Raw genomic sequence first — 17,908 nt, 5'->3', positions numbered from 1 at the left:
CTTCTCCCCTCTGAATAAATTACCATTATGACTCTGGTCACCCAACATCGTAAGAGTCATTGCTCATCTGTCCCCCACCACTAAGCACTGGCCAGTCTTTTCATCTCCAGATGATCCCACTCTGCAGACCTGTAGTTGTCTCCCACAAACATGCTCTTCCCTTTTCTAGGCACATGGCCTCCAAGTTCCAGATGACCTTGCCCAGCCTCCTTCGCAGCCAAATGTGGCCCTGGGACCCAGTCCCTGTCCATGGCCCAATGCAACCATTTTTTTCTGCCCCAGCTTTCCTGTCTGGGCACACAAGTGTGGCAGTGCCAGGTCCACACATCTTGGCAAGGACACACACTGGGGCAGTGATTTTTCAACACATGGTCTCTGGACCTGCAACATCAGTATCACGTGGAAACTTGTCAGAAGTGTAAATTCTCAGGTCCTACCCCAGAACCACTAGATCAGAAACAGAGGTGCGACAACCCGTGTTTAACAAATTCTCCATGTGATTCTGATGCTTGGGCACCTTGGAGCCTCCAGAAGGAAGGAGCTTGGGAACATGCATGATCATGCAGGAGCAGAACTGGGAAGGGCTGTTTAAGCCACTGTATTTTGGAGTCCCTGTAACTGTGAGCCTGAAGCACCATCTCCATCCCCCACCACACCCCAGCTGCCGCATCAGTCCAGGCACCCTGACTCCTGACCAAAGCTGGTGGGTTGTTCTGCTCATGAACTTGAGAGCAGGGGCACATGGCTTCTCAACCAATGATTCCGGCAGTGGCCATGTTCTATAGAGAGCCAGTCTGCAAGGAGAGAGAACAAACAGCAGCAAACCAGAAACCCAAACAGGAGGGAGCACCTGCCCAGCTTCCTGAAGCTTCTGGTTCCAGTTCTGAGCCTGGTGAAGTTTCATATTCCTTCACTGGGTGGATTTAGCCCATTTTTGTTACTTGAGATGCCATACATGTTTAGTCTTTGTTCTGTCATATTTTATGATATATCTTTTGTATTTGTAATTTTTTAGGTCTTTTGCTATATTTTCAGTTACCTTTACTCAGTTGTCTTATAACATTTAGGAAATTTTGATTTGGATTGCCTTTATGATTGTATGCCCTTAGATCTAGTTCTTTGAACTATAGCCCTTAAGTCCTAGGAAAAACAATCATACAATTAATATATTTCCTCTTCCCCCATTTCCTACCATACCTTTGCTATTCAATTTTAATTACCAGCATTATCTTTTTTTAAAGTTTGCCTTTGAACAACTAAAAATGCTGACATTTCAAAACTCTGTCACCTTTATATGTTATTTTTTTGCTCCCAGCTATCATTAATGAGCAGCATGTTTATTCTTTCTCCCATCTTTTCCCCCATTCACCTTCCAAAGTTTTAGATTTGTGTCACTTCTATATTATTAGGCTATAAAACATGTCTCTTCCACTCCAATACTCACATTCGTTCAGTCTTAGTTCTTCAGTTAAATATATTCTTTGCACATTCCTGTCCCTTTTGCCCTAGTTTTCCATTATTCCTTGGTTGACTGAAGTTAAAACTCCATAATTTTTTCAAGAAGTACTCATGGGAACAGTAGTCTCTGAGTTCTTGCATGTTCAAAACTATTTTTCTATAGCATTCATACTTGAGAGAAAGTTTGGCGAGCTATAAAATACTGCTCAGTTTCTTCCTTGGAATAGCTGGTGGATCCTGCTCCACAGTTTTCTAACATCAAACACTGCTGCAGAGAAATCTAAGATTAGGCTGACCTTTTACCCTGCCTAGGAACCCTAAGGATTCTTCCTTTTTTCTTTTTCATTTTTCCTTCAGCTTTATAGAGGGATAATTGACAAATAAAATTGTATATAAAGCATTAAATGTGATGATTTGATATATGTAGAGACTATGAAATGATTACCACAGTCAAGTTAGTTAAGACATCCAGCACCACACATGGACCTTTTTTTGTGTGTAGTGAGCTACTCTCTTTGCAAATTTCAAGTATACAATACAGTATTTCTAACTATAGTCACCACACTGTATATTAGATCCTCAGAATCAATTCATTTTATAGATGAAAGTTTGAACTCTTTGACCAACATATTCCCATTTCCTCCACCCCCAAGCTCCTGGCAACCACCATTGTACTCTATTTCTTTCTTTCTTTTTTTTTTTTCTTTGTCTTTTTGCCATTTCTAGGGCTGCTCCCGCGGCATATGAAGGTTCCCAGGCTAGGGGTCCAGTCGGAGCTGTAGCCTCTGGCCTACACCACAGCCACAGCAACGTGGGATCCAAGCCGCTTCTGTGACCTACACCACAGCTCAAGGCAATGCCGGACCCTTAACCCGCTGAGCGAGGCCATGGGTTGAACCTGCAACCTCATGGTTCCTAGTTGGATTTGTTAACCACTGAGCCATGACGGGAACTCCTTTTTTGTTTGTTTGTTGAAAATTTCTTCTTCTTCTTTTTTTTTTTTGCTCTTTAGGGCCACACCCTTGGCATATGGAGGTTCCCAGGCCAGGGTTGAATCAGAGCTATAGCTGCTAGCCTATGCCACAGCACCATGATCTGAGCACGTCTGCATCCAACACCATGGCTCACAGCACCACTGGATCCTTAACCCACTGAGCAAGGCCAGGGATTGAATCTGCATCCTCATGGATGCTAGTCAGATTCTTTAACTGCTGAGCCATGACAGGAACTCCTTCATTGTACTCTATTTCTATGCATCAGCCTTTTTTTTTTTTTTTTTTGAGATTCTAAATATAAGTGATACCATACAGTATTTGTCTTTCTCTGCCCAGATTATTTCAGTTAGCATGTTCTCCAAGTTTATCCATGTTGTTGCAAATGGTAAGATTTCCTTCTGTTTTATGGCAGATATTGCACTGTATACATGTATGCATGTTCTGTATCCATCCATCCATCTTGGCTGTTATGAATAATGTTGTAATGAACATAAGCATGCAGACAACTGTTTCAAGATATGATTTTTTTCCTTCAGATATATCCCAGAGGGGTTCCTTCAATCTCTGGGGTTCCTTCTTGTTTGGGACTCCAGGGGCCCCCTCTCTATAGAAGATGCTTTTTATGCCCAGTGTTATGTTCCCCTTAGCCCCAAACTGACTCCAGCTGCCCCCATAGTGGACGATCCCCTTGCACACTGTCAGCTTCCCACCTCAAGCCCCTGAATCATTCCCTGCCTTCTTGCCCACTCTCAGGGAGGCACAGAGGAAATTAACACCTTTGAGGAAAACCCTCAACCAACAGGGGACAAAAAGTCGGTGGGTAAATGCCTAGCCCCACCCTTCAAAGGGGCAATTATTATTATGATGATTTTTTAAGGCCATACCTGCAGCATATGGAAGTTCCCATGGCTAGCAGTCGAACAGCTGCTGGCCTACACCACAGCCACAGCAATGTGGGACCTGAGCCACATCTGTGACTTACACCGCAGCTCATGGCAACACTGGATCCTTAACCCACAGGGTGAAGCCAGGGATCAAACCCGCATTTTCACGGATTCTAGTCAGGTTTGTAACCCACTGAACCACAATGGGAACTCCCTGAAGGGGCAATGCTGAGAGGCATCCTAAGTGATGCCTACAGGCAGCAGGTTAAGGATCTGGCATTGCTATAGCTGTGGCATAGGGTGCAACTGCAATGTGGGTTCAATCCCTGGCCCAAGAACTTCCACAGGTCACAAGTGTGGCCTAAATAAATAAATAAATAATGCCACAGAAAATACCTATGGAGAATAAGCCTTTTTTTCTACAAAGCAGATGATCATTGTCTCCCCCAAGATGCCTTTAGCTGATGATACTTTCTGAGTAAGATTCTAAATTTTTGTCCTGATTAGATACGTTTTTAATATGGTGTTTATTACTATTTAAACATACACACACATTTGTGTAACACATGCATAGATAAGCACTGTGAAAAACCCAAACAATACAGTTAGCCCGCCATAATCACAGATTCAGGATTCTCAAATTCAATCAATTGCAGATACCATTATTGATGTTAACTTTTCAATTGTATATGAGTTATTATCTTCCTAATCTTCACAACAACGTAGGGAAATGGGAATTATTCAATTCCTATTTTACAGACGAGAAAACTGAAAGGTCTAGAGAACTAATTTACAGAGTCACACAACTGCTGGCAAGAATACCAATATTTCAAATTTAAACTAAAACTAGAAATGGCCATGGACAAAGAAGTTTGGGGGTTTTTTTTCTTCTAAAAAGAAAAATATGTTTTCAAGTTGGATTCACAATCTGGATTCTCAAAGTTTCAGATACCACTAGAGAAAGATAAATCATCTTTTAAAAATGTTTCAAGAAGACAGACTGTTTTGATCCTTCTCATGGCCTAACTTGGCTTCAGACAACCTGGGGAAAGTTGGCAATTGTGCAGCTGTGCAGGGAGAAAGGTTCAAAACGGCCATGAGCTGAGGTTCCTGCAGGGCCACCCAAGCAAAGCTTTTGGGAAAAGAAAAGCAGCTTTGATCAAACTGTAAAAACATCCTCTGAAGAGAAATATTCAGCTGAATAATAAAGAGGATATTAGAGAAAGGAGGAAATGGAATGATACATGATGTACTACAAAGTTTGCTGGTGGAACCCAACTGACACCATTGCTGCACACCTGCCGGTGGAACCCGGCCCCAATTGTCTCCATCCAAAACACAGGCACTGTCTTTTGCAAGGCTGGCAGCAGGAGGGAAAGAAGAATTGTGTGACCTTCACTGTCTGGTTCTACAGCTGCTCAGTTTCTCGTGCCTCCTCAAAGCCCCATCTCCCACCCTTTCACCAAGACTCCCCATTAATCCATTTTTTTTTGGTCTTTTTAGGGCCACATCTGTGGCATATGGATGTTCCCAGGCTAGGGGTTGAATGGGAGCTGCAGCTGCTGGCCTATACCACAGCCACAGCAACATGGGATCTGAGCCATGTCTGCAACTTACACCACAGCTCATGGCAACGCCAGATCCCTGACCCAATGAGCGAGGCCAGGGACCAAACTCGCATCCTCACAGATACTAGTCAGATTCGTTTCCATTGCACCACAATGGGAACTCCTCCCCTTTAATTTTACAGAGAAGATGCCCCCTGGCTCAGCAGTCGCATCCACTTACAGCTACAAAGGAAGAGGGGTGAAAACAGGGTAGCTCAAAAATCATTAGGGAAGATACATTTGAATTCTAGGTTAGCTTGTGCCCTTCTGAGCAAGATATACAACCAGTCTCATTTCCTCAGTCATAAAATGGGGGAGAATGAGGTAATTCCTCCCTCAAGGATTAACATGAGAAAAAAATGAGTCAAAATAGAGAAAGGGCCCAGTATATGGTTTGGTACATTTGCACAGTAGGATCAGGGTTTCTGCCCTCACTTTCAGGACCCCTCTATTTTTCTGGGATCTAAAAAAGATCCCCCACCAACCCTTCCTGGGTTTTGGCATATTGTAATAAGGATATCTGGGAGCATAGCTCAAGGTAGGAACATAAAGAGAAACTCTTTCATTATAAAACAACAAGTGTGGAAATAACTATTAAAATAAATAAATAAATAAAATAAAACCACAAGTGTAAGTCAGAAGGAGGCCACTTGAGCAGTGAGAAAGGTCTCTCCCTACAGAAGCTCCATCCAAAGATATCCAGGATGGAACAGGAAGGAATCGTTTGGTCTTGGGGGGAAAAAAAAAAGTATACACAAAGTTGAGGAGAGAAAGGGTGGGAGCCACGAAGAGTGGCTAAAAGGTGCTCCCTCCCTTTCTCTCCTCAATTTTATGCAGACAGGCTAAAAGAAAGAGACTGAGATTTGGGGTCCCCTAATGACTACAGGAAGGGGCTCCAGGAGAGTAGTAAAGAGGCCAGCCCACAGTGAAGATGGGGGCTGGGCTGGGCTGGGAACAAGAGCACCACCAATTCTCTGGCATTGCCTCCATACAAGGTGAAGGTAGCTCTTAAACATGAAGTAAAAGACAGTGTCATTGATGGAATCATTAGTTCACTGTTCTCCCTGTCTCCTCACTTTGCCATGGCTTGGCCGAAGTTGGAGTACACTCCCTTGCCCACTGTCTTTGACCTTGGCCATGTGACCTGCTTTTGCCAATGGAATGTAAGTGGACATAGTAGGCCAGATTCTATTGGAGGCTTTAAATGTGTCTATGTGGTGTGACTTGCCTCCTTGCAAACTTGTCCTCCATCATGAGAGGAGCACGTCCCAGGTGAGGCACCTAGAGCAGAACTGTCCCAAACCTGGGCCCAACCCAGCCACATTTGCTGGGTCCACAGCCCTGTAACCAAGGTAAGAGTATATATTGTTACAAACTACTGTGATTGTGAGGTTGTTTGCTTTGCAGCATTATCACAGCAAACCCTAACTAATACAGATCCTTCAGTGAGTTCTTTCGGGTTCACTATGTACCCTTGGTCAGAAAATAGTAAGGCAGTTTAGTATTGAAATAGAGTGTTCTTCCCTTGACTAAAAATGACACAGTGGTGTCACTACAGATGGGACTCAGGCTATGATGATAATGATGGTGCAACTTGGTCAGATACATCCCATGAACCAGTCTTGCCCATGAGATGGGCAGGTGGCATGGAGGATGCCTTCTGTCAAATGGAAACCAGAAAGGTCTTTCAAGATCTTTTTGGAAAAATTCCAACATATTCTGATGATCTTTGCACTGAGTTTGAGAAATGAGAACATTTGTAGAAAAGGACTCTATTACAGTTTGTACTATAACCACCAGCAGGAAACCTTCTCATTTCTAAAGTGTTACAGGGAAAAGAATGCTCTCCTACTTGGGGAAAATTAGGACTTTGCCTCACTTTTGGGCACTGGCTCTTCCTTCCCCACCCAGACCACCTTCCAGGATGCCCTGCTCTAAACCCTGACATTCCAGGCTCATCAACTGTGACTCCCACTGGCTGCTGCACAGGGACCAGTGTCGTGAGACATGTTTCTACAATATTTTCTTAGCCTCTTTCCTGAAAACTCCATATTGTCCTGCTTTACTTTACCCCATCTTCCTGCTTGGAAAACAGTCACAATACTGGTAAATGACTTAAGCTTAAGAACAAAGACCTAAAGGCATAAGTTATTCATTGGGTCAGCTGAATGAGGACTTAATGCATTGGTCTAGGCACGCCATTTGCACAAGCATGATATGTCCTCTAAGGAATAAGAGAAAGAGGAACCTCATGGCCAAGTGGCTTATGAGTGGTCATTAGCAGAATATGTATTAGCAAAGAGAACCAAAGTGCAAACCTAGGCATGCGGGTTTGCGGAAACACAGTGAGGACTCTCTGCAATGCTATACATATATAGCTAACTCAAATGCTAATGATTGTTATGTGCCTAAAGGTCAGAGTAAAAGCTTAAACTTCTACCAGCTAAGTTACTTTTAAAATAATAAAAGAACTTATAAAACAATAAACAAACCCTATATCCTCCACCCATAGCCCCCTCCTCACTTGATGTAATCCTAAAAAACACAATAAAAGCAGTGTGGTTTCTTAAGGCGGTGCTCTTGGTCCCTGAGACCTTGAGTCCCCCTGTTCCCACCTTAAGATAAATGTCTCTGTGTCTTGTTCTATGTTAATGTTTTTCCTTAAATTTCACAGCACCCATTCTTCAGCCCCATCCTGCTGAGCTGGTCTCAGCAGACCAGCTGGCAAGAACAGAGACAGAGCCATCTTTTCTTAACTCCCAGATGTCAAAGTAAGATGACAAGGGAGTTCCCATCATGGCTCAGTGGTTAACGAATCTGACTAGGAACCATGAGGTTGGGGGTTCGATCCCTGGCCTCACTCAATGGGTTAAGGATCCGGCATTGCCGTGAGCTGTGGTGTAGGTCTCAGACACGGCTCGGATCCCGTGTTGCTGTGGCTCTGGTGTAGGCCGGTGGCTACAGCTCTGACTCAACCCCTAGCTTGGGAACCTCTATATGCCGCGAGAGCGGCCCAAGAAAATGGCAAAAAGGACAAAATAATAATAATAATAATAATATGATAAAAACCTGGTCCTCCACTGAACTGCTGTGATGGATGGGATAACATGCAGGGCAGGGAAGGTGGAGAGAAGACAAAGATCGTGTGGTCCTCTTCTCATCACAACAGATATAAAGACAAAGCACTTGTAAACAGTTTCTTGGTGGGAGTTTCCTGGGTGGGAGAAGGGACAGAGGGAAGCCACATGGGGTATATGTGTGTGTGTGCCTGTATAATAAAAAACGAGTTTGGCTCTGGCTCTGGCTCTGGAGTCATCACTAAAGGTGCAACAGCCCCTTTTGTTCCGTCCCCTGACCTCTCTGTCCTCTTCTAAGCAGCCCCCACTGGTTGATCACTGATTCATCACTACTCAGACTTTAGTGAGACTGAAGAGATTTTGTAATGCGGAGTTTGTGTTCCAGTTTTTAAAGATCAGTTAAATAATTTTCATAACAAAACCAGGGCTGAGGTAAGAAGGAATACATAAGAATATTTTCAAGGGCTGGATTAAAACCACATGTTCATTCTGTGAGTAACGCTGCAGGCTGGACCTGCTCAAACTCTGCTTCCTTGGCTGAACCCAGAATCAGGCTCCAGGCATGGGGAGCAGAGCTGGCACAAGCCTTTGACAGCAAAAGCGACAGGCACAGCCCGTTAGACCCTCCAGGCACACAGTGTCCCTATCTGACCCAGATCTCTGGGTCCTAGGAGGTTAGAATTGTTTGTTCCACTGTGGGCAGAAGCCCAGGCTGGCTGTCTCCTAAGCCACCATCCGGCCAGGCCCTTTGCTCAGCTCTACTGGAAAGATGTGATTTTCCTTCCACATCAGCAACTTCAAGACAAGACAGGACCTCTGCCCCTATAATTTCTGGCCTGGCCAATCTCCAGGGGGCCTGGGGAGGGGGGACCAAAGGAATGATAACTAACATTTATTCCATGTTCACTGTGTGCCTGGGACTATTTGAAGAACTTTACTTCTATTAAGTTCATCAATCTGTATGTGTCTTACAGGGTAGGTATGAAGATTATTATCCCATTTTACAGGTGAGGAAAACAAGGCACAGAAATAAATCAGGGTGACCCAAAGCTCACAGAGCTAGCAAGGGCAGAACCAAGACATGAACCTAGGCATCCCGGCTCCAGAACCAGTGACCTAATAGCTGGGTCACCCTGGGAAAGGGCTGTCAGCCAAAGCCCCTACTCCAGCCCTGATTCCAAAGGACTGCCCTGGGTCTCAGGGGTGGGCCCTGCTCTCACAGGTTAGCTCTTTGGGAATGGTCAGTTCATCTGTAAAATGTCAGGCTTGAGCAAGATTAAGGGTAAGTGGCAGCCTCTGTGCACTGGGGCAAACTGAGGGAAAATAAAAATGTTTTCAAGACTACATTTATTTTTCCTCCAAAATGAAAATAATTTTATTGTCTCATGACCTACTTTTTAAAAAATTTAATTTTATTGGAGTATAGTTGACTTCCAATGTTGTATTAGTTTTAGATGTACAGCAAAGTGAATCAGTCATACATATAAATATATTCATTCTTTTTTCCCATATAGGTTACTACAAACTATTGAGTAGATTTTCCTGTGCTGTATGGTATGTTCTCATTAATCATCTATTTTATATAGTAGTGTGTATATATTATTCCCACTCTCCCTATTCTTCCCTCCCCCAACAGTCTCACCTATGGTAACCATAAGATTGACTTTGAAATCTGTGAGTTTGTCTCTATTTTATAAATAAGTTCTTCTGTATCATTTTTATCAGATTCTACAGATAAGTGATATCATATCATATGATGTCTTTCTCTGTCTGATTTACTTTACTCAGTATGATAATCTCTAGGTCCAACCATGTTGCTGCAAATGGCATTATTTCATTCTTTTTATGGCTAATATTCCATTATATATATGTACCACATATTTTTTTATCATGTCCTACTTTATTAAATAGAATATCAATGAGAAAATACCACCATTTGACCCAATCAAATCTGGGTATACTTGAGAGATAACATCAAAAGGCAGTTTCTAATAATCTATTGTTCTCAAAGTAGGTCTAGGGCTTGATCTCAAAACCACGCAGGTTCTATGCCCCCTGCTCCTTCCAGAAGAAGATGGTATCCAAGTTCCTTTCAACTCAAGCATTTTTACAACTGTAGCCAAGAAACTGAACATAATCTGACTTGAGGAACGAATACGGCAGATCCTATTAACAACAGCCACTTACTGAACACACACTATGCACACAGTACACTCAAAACCCCATAACACATGTAATAATATGATGATTTTAGAATTACGGAAATTAAAATTTAGAGAAGCTCCTTGCTCAAGGTCACACAGCATGTCAGTGGCAGGTAGGATGTGAATTTTTCCCAAAGCTCATGTACTTTTCATTCCATCACAGAATGATGAAGACTCCGGAGTCTTATGAGACAGAGGTGAGTTTAGGAAGGGACTAATGGAAAAGGAACCTGGGATCCTGCCACCCCTTTGCTGCCTTTGCTGCCTCTTTCAGCAACTTCCTGGGGCTTCACACAGTCCTGACTTGCAGCAATTCAGTGGGCACTAAGCCCAAGAAGCTAGCTCAGTTTTGCAAATGATGGTCCACAGTGTGTTTTTAAGGACAGAGAAAAGTCCTTCTTGAAAATGAAAATCTCTATCACTCTGAGTGAGGTAAGTCAGACAAAGACAAATAGCATGTGATACCACTTATATGTGGAATCTTTAAAAAATGATAAAAATGAACTTACGAAATAGAAATAACCTCACAGACGTAGGAAAAAAAACTTGTGGTTACCAAAGGGCAAGGGGGGAAGGGATAAATTAGAGGAGTTTGGGATTAACTGATAACACCATTACATATAAAATAGATAAACTATAGGGACCTACTGTATAGCACAGGGAACTTATTCAATATTTTGTAACCTATAATGGAAAAGAATCTGAAAAGGAATATACATATTGGCCACACCCACAGTATGCAGAATTTCCTGAGCCAGGGATTGAATCTGCACCACAGCAGCCACCTGAGCCACAGCAGTGACACCACTAGATCCTTAACCTGCTAAGCCACATGGGAACTTCTGAAGAAGAATATACGTATTCTGAATCGTTTAGCTGTATACCTGAAACTAATACAACACCATAAATTAATCACATTTCGGAGTTCCCGTTGTGGCGCAGTGGTTAACGAATCCTACGAGGAACCATGAGGTGGCAGGTTCGATCCCTGCCCTTGCTCAGTGGGTTAACGATCCAGCGTTGCCAAGAGCCGTGGTGTAGGTCGCAGACGCAGCTCGGATCCTGCATTGTTGTGGCTCTGGCATAGGCTGGCAGCTACAGCTCTGATTCAACCCCTAGCCTGGGAACCTCCATATGCCGTGGGAGTGGCCCAAGAAATGGCAAAAAGACAAAAAAAAAATTAATCATATTTCAATTTTTTTAATGAAAATCTCTTTTCATTGTGTCCTCACACTTCCTTAATCTGCCCAAGTAAATGCTCTCCTTGGCACACCTGAAGTAAAGCATTTTGTACACATAAAGGCACTAAAGATATTTGGCCTTGGAGGATTTACGGTGGGGGGGGTGGGGGGGGGTGGCTAAAGGTTCATGATGGTGGGTAAACTGAAGTTCTCCTGAGGGTCAATGTGAATTTCATTTACCCCAAGCAAATAAGTCCATGGCTCTCTGCCCCAGGTTTTGCAGTTCAGCTTTCATTGCATAACATCAGGGACACAGTAACCTTGTGATGTGACAGAAACTTCCTGGTTAAACAATGCCAACAGGCTAGTGCTAGAGGTAGAAATGAAGACCAAATGGAGTCTCAGAAACTGATGGATCTTGAGAAACAGAGGGGAGAGAATCCCAGAAAATACAAACTTAAAAAACAGTAAAGATTAGAATATTACATTCCAAGATGGCAGAAATTTACAATCCATATTCATGAAAATAAGAAAGAAATTTGAGAAATTGTTTCAGCAAAATAAAAATAAAATTGTTTTGTTTCAGCCAAAGTAAAAAATTATTTTTTAAGATCAGTAACAGGGGAAGCTCCCCTATGGTGTAGTGGGTTAAGGATCCGGCGCTGCTGTAGGTGTGGAGCGGGTTCCATTGCTGGCCTGGGAACTTTCCACATGCTGTGCATGTGGCCAAAAAAAAAAAAAAAAGAACAATAACAGAAATTGCAATTTTGACACTCTCCACCCACTTTGCTGCATTTCGTTTAGAACATAAAAGGCTGTAAGGTTTTTGTCAAATTTGTGGATATGAGAAAGCCTAAGAACTAGCCCTCACAAGCATTAGATAGAGTTCTACTGGAGGACACTGCCTGGCAGGAAGGAGGCTCTAGTTAGGGAACATCTGAGCGTGGGTTCACCTTTTCAGTCTCCCTTGTTCTCTACAGTGGTTTTTGTTATTGGCAACTGAGCTATTAATTATAAGTGCCTAGAAACCAAGACATGACTAGAAAACCATGGAGTGGAGGACACCAGGAAAGCCATGATTGTCAGGCTCATCAGAAGTGAGGCCAAGAGGCGTACAGTTCCAAAGGGACCGTGTAGGGCTGAGGCAAGGAAAGGTATTGTTCCTGGAAGTTCCCCTGTGGCACAGTGGGTTAAGGATCCAGCACTGTCACTGCAGCAGCTTGGGTTGCTGCTGTGGTGCAGGTTTGATCTGTGGCCCAGGAGCTTCCACGTGCCTTTGGAACCACCACCCCACGCCACCACAAAAGTGTTTCTCTTCAGAAAAATTTTTGCCCACAATCTTACCCTTTTATTTTGAGTATCCTTTCAGGCCAGGCTCTGGGCCAGGGAACAGTGACACCAGTTAGAGGAAGGCTTACCTCTGCCCTCAAGCAACTCACTGTCTCATTGCAAAAACGTGAATGACAACCAATTTGGGGCTAGCCCAAAGTTTCCCACAAAACTGGCCTGGCCAGGGAATCTACATTTCTAAGCTAAAGGGGTGCAGGTGGCAGAGTATAGAAAGCCAAGGAGCAGAGCTGGGGGCCACCCTGTAAGGACTCCACCAAAGTCAGGTAACATCTCACACTTTTTTAAGTGTTTTTCTGTATATGGCTAGAAGGATATTCCAGACATTCTCACAACAACCCTGGAAGGCAGGAAGGAATTCTCACCATGCCCATTTTACAGATGAAGAAACTGAGGCTCAGAGATACCTAGTCAACTGAATAAGGCCATACCAACTAAACAGAAGAGCTGGAATTCCAACTCAGATCCTCAGCCTCCAGAGACCAAGTCCTGCCCAGCACACAGGAGCCAAGCCTTGAGGGAAGCATTAGCTCAGGCCCTTGGTGCTCATCCAGAAGCATTTCTGATGCTCCCAGCTGATGTGGGGGAGCCAGTGCCAGCAAAAGGCTTTAGGAGACCTGAGGAATTCCTGGGTCTGTCTTTTCATTACACAAGCTGGGAACCTGATATCAGCCAAGACATAGGAAATGATGGGTTTCATTATCATTTGACAAATATTTACCAAGCTTCTACTTTAGAAAGGCAGGATCCTGAAGGACACACTGGAGGACACATAGAAGCTGGACTTTCTAGGTTCAAACCCCAGCTCTGCCACTAATGAGTGTGTTGTGTAGCATCAGTTTCTTCATCTGAAAAATGGGTATGATAATGGTTCTAATCTCAAAGAGTTGTAGTGAGGATTCAATGAGTTTTAATACAGTAAAGTGTTAAGAACAGGGCATTGCATTTATTTTTATAGTGATTACTTAGTAGTTTATTTAATCCCAGGATTAATAAGTCTCTGTAGTACTTTGTGACTCCAGCACCTTCTTCAGGTTACTATCCTGTGCCTCACTCTCCATCTGTGAATAGGCTGGTTAAAGTGCCGGTCAGCACTTTGAGGACTGGTAAGCCACAGTTGAGAGGAAGGGGCATGGGCAAGTCTTGGGAACCAACCACACCCCGCTCAGAGCCATGATTAGCTCATGTGACCAAAAGAGCAGCCTCTGACTCCAGGCTCTGCAAACCCAGTGCACCAGACTTTCACACATCGGCTGTGGGGCGCCAGAGCGGGTTAAATACTCCTGGAGAAATTGGCAGCAGGAGAAGAAATGCCTTGAAGATAGGACCTTGGGAGTGTTAAAACAAAGCTACCCTTGGAACACGAGATGCAAAAATTAAATCTTTAATTTTTCCCTTAGCAAATTTATCAGATGGGCAGTTTGTGGGCTGAATAGGAAATAAAGGGACCCTGCTGCGGAGGGGGCAGTTCCCAACAACCACGGGGCACAGAGCTCCTTCCAGAAGAAAACCTGAGGTTCGGAAGGACTAGGGAGGAACTGGGCAGCCATGCCCACAGGCACAGATGGAACCATCTTAGAAGTACAGAGGGAGGCCTCCAGGAAACCCCACGACATTGGCTGTAGCCAGCACTGTGGAGCAGCTCCTATGCCAGCTTCCATGCCGGGTACTTGACTTTCAACAACTCATCTACTCCCCACAACCTCCCCATAAGGCAGGGATCATCGTTCATATCCAGCGTTGAGGAAACTGAGGCACAGGGAGCTCATGTAATGTCCTCACAGCTTCAGAGCTAAGTGGCAGGGGTGGGATTCAAACCTGGGTCTGGCTGACTCCATCAGTGTATTAACTAGAATTCTGTCCCTGCTAAAGGACTCAAAGGACAAGAGTTATTCCCCCTCCTGGCACCCTTCTCTAAGCAACCAAGCAAAGCCTAGAGAGCTGGCCTCTTCCTGCCCCAAGAGAGAATAAAAAGCCTTTGCTTTTCAAAAGCCAAGGCTTCTAGAGGTGACTTAAGCTAGGCTGTCTATCTCATGTTGGGTTACCTAGGTGAGGCCTGGCTTACAGGCAGACAATTCAATTTTAAAAAGCAATGCTGTTGTTCATCTAAAGATTGTAGATGAAACACATGGCATTCCTCTCTGCCCTCCTAAAACCTCACAAAAATGCTAGGAAAAAGCTGTTTTGTTTCTTTTTAGGGCCACGCCTGCAACATATCGAAGTTCTCAGGCTAGGGGCAGAATTGGAGCTACAGCTGCCAGCCTACACCACAGCTCACAGCACTGCCAGATCCTTAACCCATTGAGCGAGGCCAGGGATTGAACCCGCATCCTCACGGATAATAGTTGGGTTTATAACCCACTGAACCACAAGAGGAACTCCCAAAAGGCTCTTATTTTTAAGAGTCAAATCTAAAGGACAGAGAAAACTGGGTAGGAGGCAACCATAAGCAAAATTCAGGAAGCTGGAAAGGAGTTAAGTGAGTGGCAATGATCTTAGCAGATCATGAAGGCTGAATTCTAAACAGGAAGGTGAAGGAGCAAGACTCAACATGATTTACCCTGCAGAAGCACCCCCAGTATATCTAGAAATGGTATCACCAAGTACCTCTTCACTCCAGGGGTAGGAGTGAAGGTGAATCAAAAACAAGTCAACTTTCAAGGCTGGTTGAAAGTAGTCTTAAGAAGCAGCTGGCTCCACAGATCTCTTGTTCCACATTGCTTGACCAGGTAATACACCCCTGCACCCAGCTAAAGACCTGGAGAGAGAAAACCAAGAATCTATATATTGGGGGGTACCTGGCAGTTGAGGGCAGGGAATTAGTCTGAAAGCCTGAGTTTTAAGATAGCACTTACACACTGAATATTGAAATATTATTGGGGTCTCCCAAGTAGCCAAGAAAATGGCTAAAAACAAGGTTCAAATCGAAGTAAACTCAATTATTTGCAACCCCTTCCTTACCCACATACAGACATGCGGAGAGCCTAGAAGATGCAGGGACTCAAAAAAAGGACCTTGCCTGACGGCAGAAAAACCTGAAGGCAGGTTCCTAACCAAGGAAGGGAGTTCACCTGAACAGTACAAGCTGAAGGTGGGCTTCTGGTCAGGATAAAAGCCTGCCTCTACCGTACAAGCCGAGGGCAGGCCTCAGGTTACACAGCTCTCACTTTGATGTTGATGGGGAAGACAATTTCCATGTTTGTGCCGGAGAACATGGATTGTTTCTCAGGTGACCTAGTCTTTCCTGTTGTTTTATTTCTTATTCAGTTTTCCTCAGTCTTTCCTGATTATTTACCTATTATTCTTATTTTCCTGTGGTGATTTGTGATTTAACAAAGTTACAACAATAATATAATAAGAATTTCATCCTGAAAGACTTTCCCCTATTTGATTCCAACTTAATTAAAACATAATGTTTATCTAATAACTAGTTATACAGTAAACTTTAGAGTTAGGATTTTAATGAGGTTCATATAAGTTAGACATATATTATTCTTGACCAAAAGACACCTAGCTATGAGTTATAGAAGCTTTTAAGTGATAGCTAGTTAAGTTGGTTTATATTTTCTTACACTGTCTCCTTGCCATAACACTTTAAAGATAAGCACCAGTCTAAAAACAAGATTTGTGAATGCCAAATTCTTGTGTCCGTGACCTCTTCAACTTGTGGAGACTTGCTGGCCATGGTATGATTTGTACTGAGTCTCCTCCTTTCCTCATGATGTATTGTACCTAATTGCCCTTAAGCTGTATTCACTAAATGTAGTTAAAACAAAGATCATAGAACATGATGTATAGCTGCTGTACCATGTAAAAGTTAACCAATGTACTTTTAACACTGTGATGTAATCTGTAGTAAAAAAACTGTCTATATAATCAACCACTTATGCCAATAAAATTTGAGCAGTCCCAGAACCCTGAAAGAAGGGACAAAGAGGCTGTCTCTGTTGCAAAAGCCGATGCACATCCCTCTCCTTTGGGAAAAGTGTACACTCCCTGGCCGCCAGAGCTGGCCTCTGGCACTGGCCTCCGGCACAGACACATTCATGCATTTACATTTTGATGGATCAGTCTAATAAGGCAAGGCTCATCCCTGCAGTCCTGGACTGGGGTTCTTTAAGCCATCTGTAGGCACAGCCTCATCATAGGTACTATGCCTCTCACCTGCCCCTTCCCCAACCCCCACAACTAGCAGATGTGTAGTACCTAGGAATACACAACCCAGAGATATAGGGAAAGTCAGGTCAAATGGAGCAAAACTTTGATCACTGGAAGACTGAACCTAGTAGATAAATTCAAGTGGTCTTAAATTCCATTTGTATGAGTGTCTTAGTAGGTCCAGAAGATTCTGCAATCAATTTTACTTAGCAATAGTCAGCTTACTAATGGATCCTCATAACATCTCTCCCTGCTTCTCTGTGTGTTCCCTGAGGCTGTGTTCACTCTTATAATAATAACAAAACAATAGCAAATAAAATAATTTTAAAATAATAAAAAATAATAATTAAAAAATTAACAAAATAATAGTTCACAAGCATTCTGCCTCAGGCTCAGCTACTGGGAAGCTAGGTGAAGACAAACCAAGTCACATCCTTATGAAATTTCAGAAGACTAGGGAAAACACCCTACACGTTTCCAGAGAGAAAAAAAAACCAAAACAGGTTTATACAAAGTAATCACTAAGCAGAATGTCTTTGGCCTCATTACTGCAGTGATAAAGGCTAGAGTACAACTGAGCAAATCTTTCCAAATCTGACAGAAAATGATTTCTGGCTTAGAATTTTATATTCAGCCCAACTATCAATCCAATGTGAGGGCAAAATAAGAGCAGTTTCAGATATATAACTTTCCAAAAATGGTTTATTTCTCAGCACCAGATCACTTGGATCAATGCAGCTGTCAACACAAACACTAAAGCAGACATAAAATCTGTAGTGCAGTGGAGTTCAGATTTACACGAGAGATTTTAATAGTGCAAACTAGGCAAAAATGAAGTCTAGATCAAAATTACTCTTGAAAATCCCTTAAGAAAGAAACTGAAACACATCCATTTTTCATCCAGCCTCAGAACAGAGGCTGAGCCTTTTGTCTCAACCAGATAAACCCACAGAGTTGGGAAATTCCAGTAGCACATCAGCCTATGAGACCATCAGTC

At 43.2% G+C, this 17,908-nt stretch overlaps 1 protein-coding gene across 3 annotated transcripts in view; it reads right to left on the bottom strand.

Annotated features, from left to right (window-relative positions):
- The window catches only part of GASK1A (golgi associated kinase 1A), a 96,824-nt gene that overhangs the window by 17,247 nt on the left and 61,669 nt on the right, over positions 1-17,908 (bottom strand). The window lies entirely within an intron of this gene.

This window comes from Phacochoerus africanus, chromosome 1, assembly GCF_016906955.1.
Source record: "Phacochoerus africanus isolate WHEZ1 chromosome 1, ROS_Pafr_v1, whole genome shotgun sequence".
Lineage (NCBI taxonomy): Eukaryota > Metazoa > Chordata > Mammalia > Artiodactyla > Suidae > Phacochoerus > Phacochoerus africanus.
The sequence above is the reverse complement of the archived record's forward strand: the minus strand, read 5'-3'. Positions and strand labels throughout refer to the sequence as shown.